The sequence below is a fragment of the Homalodisca vitripennis genome, chromosome 2, assembly GCF_021130785.1.
Source record: "Homalodisca vitripennis isolate AUS2020 chromosome 2, UT_GWSS_2.1, whole genome shotgun sequence".
Lineage (NCBI taxonomy): Eukaryota > Metazoa > Arthropoda > Insecta > Hemiptera > Cicadellidae > Homalodisca > Homalodisca vitripennis.
In genome coordinates, this window is record NC_060208.1 from 102,825,154 (window position 1) to 102,837,258 (window position 12,105).

Below are 12,105 nucleotides of genomic sequence, written 5' to 3' on the forward strand. Positions count from 1 at the left end.
AGTGCACTCAATAATTGTGCACCTTATGAGACAGTGAGAACAACACTTTATTTAGATTACACTCGATTTTGTAGTCTTATGTGTCTTTGACGTCGAAACGATTTGTATTGAAGGTGAAATGAAGTTAAACTTAACATTCGTATAGTACAAACTACTCAGAGGATTGCTGCTAATGCCCCCTGGAACTAAACCTTTCCCTGAAGCAGACATACGTCTTTCACGTACGAGGACGCCCTATAATAATGACGCCCCCGTAGTATTAGGAGCTATAATGCCAGAACTTAATCAGAGTTGAAACTACATTCCCAGAGTATAGTTCCAGTTATTGGAAATGACAAGACTCCTCAACGAATTTAGTGCCAGTGTTGTGCATGTATACACTCTGAATAATGCTCCCTCGTGAATATAGGAAAATGTTCGTTTTACCAGAAATTGTCACTACACTCCTTTGCTGTTTATGATTATGAAAACCTAACAGCATTTTGGTGAATGATTTATGAGGTATTTTTCAATAATGTATTAATTCCAATTGATGAATGCAATGCCAAATACCGGATCCTGTTCCAAATTATTAACACGCGCTCGTATTTATTTCAGCAATGGCACGCATTGCGGCAATTTGGTCACATCTTGTTAGATTATAAGGAATAATCATATAATATTATTCCTTTTTTATATTTTCAAGCATTGTTTGATATATAACCTTAATTTTGTAAATTTTATCCCAAAACATGCAACATCGTACGAATCGCGGTACGCATCGTTAGGAACTTACTGCATCTATCTACAATTTTTGTATTAATGTGAGGATATTTTACTTTCTTGAAACAAACGAAATATGTTGAAAATAAGATGCGCACAACAAAAGATTTCTGAACCATACTATATACAATAGTATTTAATTTAAAAAGGAATTACTCAACACCACGCATATGAACAAATTACTAATGGGGAAAATACGACAACACACGCGTTAGCAAATTGATCACAATCAGGATAGTATTTGACTTTAAGAAGGAACTGCACGCTACTGGTGAGAGTTTACTCGATGTAATATATTTAATAGTTTTATGTACTATATTTATAATCTTTGCTTCTTTCGTTTGCCGCTAGACAGCGCACAATCACGTTTCAAGTAGGACAGATTTTAGCATTGGATTGGATGCAACATTTTCTCAAAGACTGATGACAATCATTTTCTCATCAGTCACTGATTCGTTGATAGTTAATCTATAACATCTGGAAAGTGATTAAGAGAGGGAATCTGAACACCTAATTTTCTTCAGGTGATGAAAAAACAAACGGCCGTCAAATATGAAATGTTTGAAATAACCAAAATCTTGTCAGTGTATTCCTATTATTTTATTTTACCGATTGACTTAGTATGAAATACATCATTATATTGCATTAATTTTTGTAAGTAAGATTATCAGATAAGTATAGTTCTAATCTTATTTTAGAAATCTTCAGAGAATATATATAATGTATGGACGTATGCCCTTTAAAGTTTTTCAGTTTTCATAAAATATGCATAGGTTAAAATTATGATTTAATGTGCTACACTTGTTATATGCACATAGTTAATGTCGACATATAAAAGAGTAACCAAACTATATTATGAAAATCAGAGGTGATTGTTTACTTTAGTATATTTTTCACATCACAATATTTTTGTTTTATCAATAGGAGAAAATGCTTAAGTATTAAAATAAAAGCTGCAGTATAGTAAGTGGTCACCACCACAATCGAACCAGGGTACCAAATTAAAATGAGAACAAGAGTATAATAAGCAACCACCAACACAATTAGATGATAATTATCGATTTTAAATTTCATTACTATCAAATACGACATTTGACCTATAGCTGGACTGACTAGTCATTAGACTAGTGACGTCATTACCAGCTGTTACTAGTATCATCAACAGCTGTTGTTATTTTCTTTATGTAGGAGAAGGTTAGTAACAACGACAAGAACAATGGCGATGAACATAGAAAAAAGTATTAACTTTTGTGATGTTGTTTGATGATTAAGTTTCTAATTAAGTTTGATGGTACTCCAATTATCCCCTCCATAGATCGTTATCACCTAGACCCAGAAACCCTTATTCCCTAGATTGATGCACTGTTTGGGATATGTTTGGGTTATTTGTTCACACACACACAAAAATTAACATATACAGTACACTTCCGTAATTTCAAATGAAAAATTTCCCCTGTTAACTACAGGTCTGTGCAAGGGAAAGAATCCACATAGTGTATCAGATTTTTCTTGAATTAAATTTCTGTAGTATGGCTTTCATTAAAATTTACAGAAGGTTGGTTTAAGATTGTACAAAGTACATTATTATGAATACAGAGTATATATATATATATATATATATATATATATATATATATATATATAGGTATATTTATTTTAGGCACCACTTATCCACCATATTTTACTGTTAAATGGATAAAAACACAATCACAACAAAACCACTAAACCAATACAATAGAAACAAATCTCATATAAACAATATTTCCAAATGTTATGTTAGCAGGCTTCTACATAATTTATTAGTACCACGAACGAATCAGTGGTTCTGCAGCATCACCCGATGTTGAGCAACCACGGACCCACCCTTAGCTTATACTCTGCAACACTTCCGACCTTAGCCTATATGTGCTCTGGTAGATTTTTATAAAGCACATGAGTTTTTTAAAGAGTTAAATTTTTCTAAATATCTGATATTTAAACTGTATTCAATATCTAGTTGTACAGTAGTGGTGAAGTGCTATAAAGATATATTCTATGTATTTATGTATATGCAGTAAAAGAGATTTTATTAACAGTTGCCTTACACTTAAAACAGGAACTCATGAAATAAAGATTGCCTTACACTTCAAACAGGAACTCGTGAAATAAAGATTAGAAGGATATCTGAGGCTTCTAAATATTATCCTTATTACACCTCTCTGTGTGACTGCAAGCTTTCTAGTATAGCAGATGACACTCCTCTCCACATGAGAGTACCATACTGCAGAACTAACTGCACGTGGGCAAAATAAACTGACCTACAGTGATCCCAGTCAATACCCCACTAAGCTGATTAAAAGCAAATAACAAATTAATAATTAAAAATTTCAAACCTATTATCAGTTGTTGTGCAATCATAGATCGCAACCGCTTACAACTTAACTTCTTTCCGTAAATGAATTCTTACTACTATAATAAATTAATAAAAGTGGTTTTAGATCATTATAGCTAATGTGGCTAATATAAACACTATCCAAATCAGATATCAATTTTAATTGGCTGCAACAATAATAGGTACTCTGAAGGTTCTTTCCTGACCTCAAATCATGTCAGATTATCAAACTTTGCAGATGTCAGATCACGCTGGACGATCTGGGATGTGATTTGAGGTCGGGAAAGAACCCATCAGAAATGTCCCTGGTCATCAGTGTGGGCTTCTATGGTGCCTTTTGCCCCTCAATTCTAAAGAAAAAAAAGACCATTCCTTGAGATAGTACCCAATTTCAAGTTCATATCACGTTAGCACTCTAATGTCAATGAGTATTGCATTGAATCAAATAAGGTAAACCCTGCCCTGGACACAGAAAAAAGGCAGTAAGAAGAGAATATTTAATTACCGAGCATCCAGAGCCCATAAATGTATTGAAAACGCTTTTTGGATTTAAGTTCAGTTTTAAGAATTTTAAGGAAACTTAAGCTTCTGGGTCCTGACAATGCCACAAATGTAGCTAGTGTCTGTAGTTGTATTTTTAACTTTTTGCATTGATGCAAGTCTTCCTCAAGAGTGTATGCTCCCCATGGAGCAGTGGACAGTGTACTACTGGATGGAAATATTGTCCCTGAGGCACGAAGAATGGAGCAGGAGGAACTTGCATCATTTTACACTCTTCCTCAACTAGGGTGAAGATTAAGTGAATATGCGCTAGCCATTATGGAAGAGTATCATAATTTCTTTGTATCAGAAATGGAAGTATTCCATAGCAAAATAAGTATAACTAAAACCAATACTTATAAACACATTTTCTATGTTTATCTCAATATTTTATGTATTTCAAGCAATTTTAGTTATGTTTTATTGTATATTGCATTTAATTATATTTGTATTCTCATATGTACTGTATGTTTCTCACATTTTTTTTTATCACTGAACAATTCTTTCTAAGTTTAAGTTTTACACAAATTAAAGTGCTTAACTGAATTACGAACAAAAATAAAAGTTCACTACCCCCATTCTGGCTTCAAAAATGTCTGTCATGGCATCTACACTGAACGGACACCAAAAGTTTATCAGTGAACAATAAAATGTTTGCTAACAGTTCGACGTCCAGGTGGACGTACCCTTAAATTTGAAGAAAATTAACCATATTCAAAGGCTTACCCAGTCTGTAGTAAACTATTGCTATGTGTGCAGTTTCTACAATTAGTTCAAGTTTCTACTACTGCAAAAAGTTTCTAAACTATGCCAAATAAAGTATCAAAACTTGTAAATCTTTCATTTAATTCATTACATATTTTGATGTTTTATCTAGCAGAGTTTATAGGTTTATCATAAAACTGAATCATAGATGGATTGATGAAGTAAGTGTAGCATCTATATTAAGAGGAAAATCGCATCACTACCATAAATTCACATCTATAATGTGTAGAAATATCAAGTATTTAGTTAATGTTAATCAGTAACTTTCTATAAATAGAATCAGGGAGTATAGTTAGGTAAGTTTTGAGTCAATAGTTCTGCTGCATTTGATATGGTGATGGTGGATTTATATTTTAAATAATTGTTTTGTTGTGATAATTTTATAAGGCATGAAATGACATTCTTTGTCAAAATCCTCTGTCCATTCTATTATTTAATATTGTATTTCTGATGTCAATGACATTTTAGTTGTTGGTCAAACTAAATATGGCTCCCAAGTGATTTCTTTTGAAGTTACAGGTATCCAAGTTACAAGTGTCTACAACAATCATTCTCTCATTTGGTTTATCACAACTCCACCGAGAACGGACGTTCAACTTCAGTCTCAAATTTCACAATAATAGTTAATTGCAGCAAATAACTAAAATGTGTTTTTTACTTTTCTTATGAATAATTGTCAAACAGTATTTTTTAATTTCAACATGTTTTCCCCTCTGAAAAGCAATCCTCAATAGAGGAATCACAGATGTTTATTCCAAAATCAAATTTGTCATAAAAATACCCCTATATAGTAACTTTGAAAACTTACCAACTTTATTTCATTATTTAGGCCGTTGTAATAAATATTATTTCTTGAGGCCAGCTTTGGAGATTAGTAACTCCTACAAAAAGAGATATTTATAGATCCATAAGAAGAAAAGTCTCTTATTTTAATTGTACAATGTAAGAGGGATTTTCTTAGGTTTTGAAACACCTTTATAAATTGTTATTAATAAATTATAAAATGCACCCACCTGTTAGTTCTGTTGTAGGTATCACAGATCCTTGTTAATATGTTCCTGTAAGTTCGTTTTAAACTGCAAACGTGATTGGCAGCATATCAGTATAGTTTTATAGTATTCGTACATAATGGGAATAAACGTTACACTAGTGATGTCTCACATGTTACGTAACTGGTGAGATAATCAATCTACTACTCTTTTCTTAATTAATAGAAATCTATATGTATGTACTATATATATAATATATGTACCATATATATATAATATGTACTATATATATAATATATGTACCATATATATATATATATATATATATATAAATATATATGTACTATATATATACACTATATACACACATAAAAAGTGATTATAACATCCCTGTTAATCAATGAAATTAATAGGTCTGTACCCCCTGCTAATTTTTAAATGATTTTAGGTAGAATAATGAAACTTTAATTAATTTTGGTAGTTTCTATTTTTAATATATTTACTATTTTGAGAGAATGCCTTAAGAAAAGAGAAGCACTCCAATTCAAATTTTCAGAAAGCACACCCACCTCTCCATCTGTAAGTCATATACATAAAAAAGGTATTTTTTACACAAACCAGACTATATTCATTTCCTAAATGTGGGGCGTTTGACATTAAACAGAAATATCTATAAAACATGATTATTGTATTATGTTATGTGTTTACTTATTTTACAAATTATGGATAAAATAATGTTAAAAAGGAAAATGTTTGAAAATTAAACAGAAACATTTAAATTGTGTTAATTTGTTGGTAGCATAAATATTTTCATTACTGGCTATATGGTGTTTTTTTTACAACTGGCCATTTTTACAAATTTTTATATTGTATGCTTTTGCTAAGGAAACATAATAAAGAAACTGGATATATATATACAGGGTGAACCAGACCACTGGGGTCACTGATTGTAGCAGTATAAAAATTAGAGATAGAAACTGTTTCAACTGAACCCTCCTATTTGTACCCAAAGAATTTGATAAAATTACTTTGAACTCCCCAAAAAATTTGTAAGGGTCATTTTTGGGGTATGGGGGTTGTTTTGGGAAATTTTTTAATATAAAAGTGGGTTGTATGGTACTTTATTTAAAAGGTCTTGATGGTATGGTAACTGCAAATTTTAAATACAAAAATGTTTAGTTATTTTTAATTTGATGTAAAGCACACCATACAGTTGTATTTAATATTTTTTGGTTATAAACATTGTTTCATTTTCCAAATGTAAATCATTTCTAAATGTCAAACCTTTTTGGGAACTGAACTATCTTAGTTATTTTTTGGAAGGATAGGCTCTCAACTATAATTTTGGGTTACATTTGGAGTTTCATGAGTAATAAAGTAACAATAACAAACCTGATAAAGCTGTGTTTTAATATTTTTAACAGTATACATTTACGGCAAGATACATTGAAAACGTGTTTTTAAGAGACCTCTAAATGAGATACCACATGCCTTATCTTTGCATTTAAATTTCTAAAAACAACGCCCTATCCTCCAAAAATGCCCCTTACAGATTCTTTGGAGGGTTCAAAATAAATTTTACTGAATTCTTTGGCTACAAAATAGGGGATTCAGTTGAAATGGAGTTTCTATCTTTACTTTTTATAATGCTTCAATCAGTGGTCCAGTATCTAATTCAAGTACTAAATATTCTTAATTTCATGTGTATATTGTTAAAAATACATGTTTAATTTTTTTTAATGGCAGAAATGCCCGGTACATTAAAAATTGAAATGGCATAGATGTAACAAAGTATTTTTTTTTAGTAAAATATTCTGTACATTTATCGATACCGAAAGAAGAAAAGAAAGTGGCAAATAAATTGTTTTCTTTCTGTTTAAGTGTTGCGTCGTAACAAACAATGAACTGCCCTCTGTTGAAAGTCTATGGGCCAAATCGAATTCTTCGAAGCACAACTCCTCTCTGCCGAATGACCTATAGTTCTAATGATACAACTCAAAGCCCACCAACCAGTCATACCACACAGATACCAGAGGAACCGACCACCTGCTGCATGTCTGGTTGTGCCAACTGTGTCTGGATTGAATACGCCAACCAATTATGCAAAATATTTGATGATGGAGGTGAAAAATCCAAAGAAATTGTATTATCCAAAGTTACTGATCCTAATATGAGGGCTTTCTTGCTCATGGAATTAAAAGCCTTGGAGAAATCAACAAGCAAGACCAGTTAGTGATACATTAATAGATAGTTATGTTGTGATCTTTGTTTACTGCCTTGGTTTTAATCAATAGGTTGTAAAATGTGTACCTGACAGTTATATAAGTAATTTAGTTACTTTCTTTAGTAATGTTACCTTGTGATACTTTTAAGTAACTACTTTTTTCTTTTTTTTTAAAGGAGAGGCCGATCCCCTTTTAAGCCTTATTCTGTCCATCCTCATGGGCCACTGGCCTGTGCGAGGATCTTGTCAAACGGAATAAGGGGGAGAGTCAATATCGATTAACGGAATAAGGGGGAGAGTCAATATCGATTGTACTGATAAAAAGTGCTTCAGTCACAGACAGGATCTGAACCTGCGCTATCTCCAACTCAGACCCAAAGTCCAATGTCTTAGTCCGCTTGGCCATTGGCACTCCCAATACCACTTAATCTGAGCTTGAATATGAAGATGCCAGCAATAATTAAAATTCATCCTTATTTTATTATGTTAGTTCTTTAACTGAATGTTTGAAGTTATCAGAAGGATTTATTTTAGTAAGAAATTTTCTTACACTCTTCATGCAAATTTATTACACCCTTAAATGTGCATGCCTTTTTGACAAAATATATGGCAAATATTTTACGTATTTTTACAATGCACTGTATGTAATGGGTTTCACTCATGTCATAATCATAATCACATTAAAAATCAAGTCAAAGTATTTAATACTTCTACGAAATTTTAAAACAATTAAGAGAAGCATACCATTTAGTATTTCATTTTTTTATATGTACCTATTTATTATTTTTGCTTAATTATCTATTTCTTAATCGTTTAAGTTTAATAGTAGCCTACATACTGTAACAAAGTTTGTTTACAATATGTTCACCTTTTTATTATTGTTTAAAAAAATTGAAATGTAAATGTTTAGCTGCAGTCCACCTTTCTCTTACATCTGTTGCAGACTTTACTCATGAAATCTGGAGTCATGTTTGTCTAAAAGTATAAAAAAATAGTTGGCAACGAAGAACAAAGAAGCTCAAAACGGGCTCTGTACTGTTTCAACATCATACACACCTAGTCTACAAAATATAGTGCAATCTAGGAGAACAGATATTCTCATTGTCTCATCAGTGCACAATTCACCTCAGATTTCAGATGCTGCACATAAGAGGAACGTAAATTGGAGCTAAACTCAATATTCACATTATTGAATCAACCCTTCCCGGCATAGCTGCATTATGTGTAAAATTTTAAATATATTTCATATAGATTGAACGCATGAAGTCATAAACAAAAGTTGTTTACCAAATAATATACTACTATTTGGTCAGAAAGTGAAGAGTTGGGGGGATACTAGCATTATTTTGCATGATTATAGCCCAGTTCAGTGCATATGACATTTTTGTTGGAAAGATTGATTAGTTCAGCAATACTGGTTAATAAAACGAATAATGCATTGAAAACTTCTCCGGTAGGAATGTACATGCGTTTTATATGACAAAACTTGAGTTGCAGTAGTAACTCATAATCCTTTAAAAAAATTTATCTTTTATAGCCATGCGTTTATATTATTAATTTTTACTTTATCAGCATGTGGTGATTTACAAGTTAATTAATTTTTTTATAAATTACTAAACAATTTAAAAGAGGAAAGAAGATAAAACTTTAATAAACAATAATTGCAGTACACATAACTGGTTTACTCTTACATTCTAAATGAGGGAATCTGTACATAATGTTAATAAAACATTGCATGGTCAATTTAAACTATGCCACAAGTATAATTTCTTGTTGGTAATAGAAACATTGCAGTGTATTACAAGCATGCAAATAAGCTGAATATACAAACTATTTTCCACTTTTGTTGAGCTATATGTGAAGGAAAGTGATATTAACAGTTAATTTTAATCATTATAATCTAACTATGCCTCTCAGTAAAACCCCTTTTTGTTTAATTTCAAGTTTACAAAAACAGAAGGACAAGGATCATTAAAAATATTGATTATACCTGTTGATGAGTATTGGGAAGTGACCCCAAAAGAGTGTAGGCATGCTGACTGACATGTCATAGTCGACTTTTCGTGTAAAATTTGAGGTGCTTGTATCATTCTATCCATAGAAGTTGCAACTATTCTTGGTACGTGAAAATTGTAAGCAAGCACCTGTTACTGAATGGTGCCAATTTCTAGGGACATTTCAATGGACTGTATGACTTCCTATTTTCACAGGGTTTTCTCCTGAATTTATTCATAAAAAGTAATTTTTATCATACGAAAAAAGGATACTAATTGGGACTTTCTTGGTAAAATTGTTGATATTAACAGTTATTATGTATTAAATAAAACTAAATTTAAGAAATAGCAAAAATTGGACGACTTCATTTCCTTAACCTTTTAGGGTCAGACAATATCTGGTAGGTACACTCCATTGCGTCAGTTTTCAGTGGTGCCAGCACACCTGCACTCAATAGGTTAATCTGCTATTTTACAGACTTTCAAAGATAAATCTCAGTGTGTGAAATAAACATAATTTGCTTAGGCAGTATATTTAATAGGACTTCACAATATATTTAGTAGGCAAGTGTAGGAGGAATAGATGAGCTTACTTATCCGTCCTTCTATACCTTCTACCTAAAACAGATCTATATATGCATGAATATACATATTATTTATTGGTACAGTACTTAATTTCTTTATAAATATTAGTTGTATTCTTTTGATGTTAATTTAGTTGTTAGTTTGTGTGGTGAATGATTTTGAGCAAATACCCACGTTAAACTATTAAATTTGTTTACTGCTTTATAAACTAATAGTATATTCTATTAACAATTATTTGTTACAGTACAACACAAACTATCAAAAGTATTAAGAAATCTGAAAGTGTTGTAATTTAGTAATAAATTATAAGTTATAGCTACAGTCAAAAAAATATATATTAATTTAATTACATAATTAGATTCCAATATTCATATTTGAAATTTGTTAGAAAATACATAAATTAGTTTTAAATTTAAACAGTATTAGTATATTTAAAAATATTGATAAAAGTATTTTTCCTTTATTCTAATGTTCTTTTACCAAGAAGTCTTGTAGTTCGGAAGATAATATATATTTTCATATTTATTCTAATGAAGTTTTATTTTACCACAAGATCCATAAAACTAAAGGGTAGTAAATGGAAGCATTTCAAAATGAGTTACTTTGTTTTTTTTTTTTTTTTTTTTTTTTTTTTTTTTTTTTTTTTTTTTTTTTTTTTTTTAAGTTTACTTTTGACGAAAAAATATAAAAATGGGATTCCCAGATAGTCAACAGGATAGATAGTTATAAATCTGTCAGGAACGAATCCTTCTGGAGTTTCACATTTCATACTATATAATAGTGTTGATAGCTGAGAGTAACAAGTTGTGGAACTGCTCACAATATTGCATACTGTGCCGCTTGAACTGTGTGTACAAGTAATAAAAGATTGTTAGACCAAAAATTACATATTAGCGATACTCATTAACTACAATATGACAAATTTATCAATTATTCATCTGATCACTTCCAGTAGAGAGCATTGATGAACTCATGCAAACAGATCCACTTTGCCTCAGCAAACAAGAAGACTTTGACAACAGCTGAAAAGAGCCAGCTCAGTTTTAAAATCCACATGACAGCAAGCCATAAATCAAATAAACCTTCAACTTTATACTTATTACCTGCTATAAGACTACAATAATGCTGGAACTGCATATAGACAACACAATATATTCCAGGAGCAGAAAAAAGATGGGTCTAAGTGACAAGAGCATCATCAAAGGTCACTGTATCCCATGAAAAAGGATAAACTATGTTTGCAAGGCACTAGTAATTCTGATAGAAGAGGGTGTGATGGTTGGCCAACATATATATGCTGATAATCTTCCATCACAATAAAAGGGGAATTTTTACAGTCACATATTTACCTATTCAACTTCTGTACATATTCATACTCTCAATAATTCAACAAATTATTTAACACTGAACAATTAGTTTGAAAGACTGTGAGAAAAATTCAGAATTGTTTCCTCCCTAGCTGTACATCGTTTTAACTCAGTCCTTCCTAGATTCTGCTGCACATCAGTTTGAGGACAGAGTTGATCTTGATGCATTGTGCGTAGTTCTAACACTGGTGATATAGCAGTCTCCCAGACGTAATGTAGTAGTTGCGTTACAAAACATAGTGGTCTAACAGACTTTTTTAGTAACCGTTTTGTTATTTTTCAAATGATAATGGTGTAATTTTCTATTTTATTTATTACTGATATATATTTATTGAGATTATTTTAATGTTTGTGTCATGGATGCGAAGCCAGGATTATGAAATGTACCTACTAACACAAGAAGAATTAATCGGCCTCCAGCGAGACATTTTCTACAAGCTACATCTCAAGGATTTGATCGAGATTTGGAAATTGTTAGTGGAGGAAACACTGCAAGAAGAGTTACTTC

At 31.3% G+C, this 12,105-nt stretch overlaps 1 protein-coding gene and 1 long non-coding RNA gene across 4 annotated transcripts in view; one reads left to right on the top strand and one right to left on the bottom strand.

Annotated features, from left to right (window-relative positions):
• The window catches only part of LOC124354488 (aminopeptidase N-like), a 47,870-nt gene extending 42,261 nt beyond the window's left edge, over positions 1–5,609 (bottom strand). The window contains exons 1-2 of one of the 3 annotated variants that reach the window (XM_046804988.1): positions 5,452–5,596; positions 5,247–5,319 (exon numbers count right to left, since the gene is read on the bottom strand). The gene's annotated coding sequence lies outside the window, so the exon portion shown is untranslated. Of the gene's footprint in view, positions 1–5,246; positions 5,320–5,451 lie in introns of all 3 variants that reach the window. The other 2 variants (XM_046804986.1, XM_046804989.1) reach the window with 2 other exon arrangements.
• LOC124354489 lies at positions 1,132–10,756 on the top strand. Its single transcript, XR_006921685.1, has 2 exons — positions 1,132–1,416; positions 7,309–10,756. It is a non-coding gene; the product is annotated as an uncharacterized LOC124354489 (long non-coding RNA).
• Positions 10,757–12,105: the final 1,349 nt, after the last annotated feature.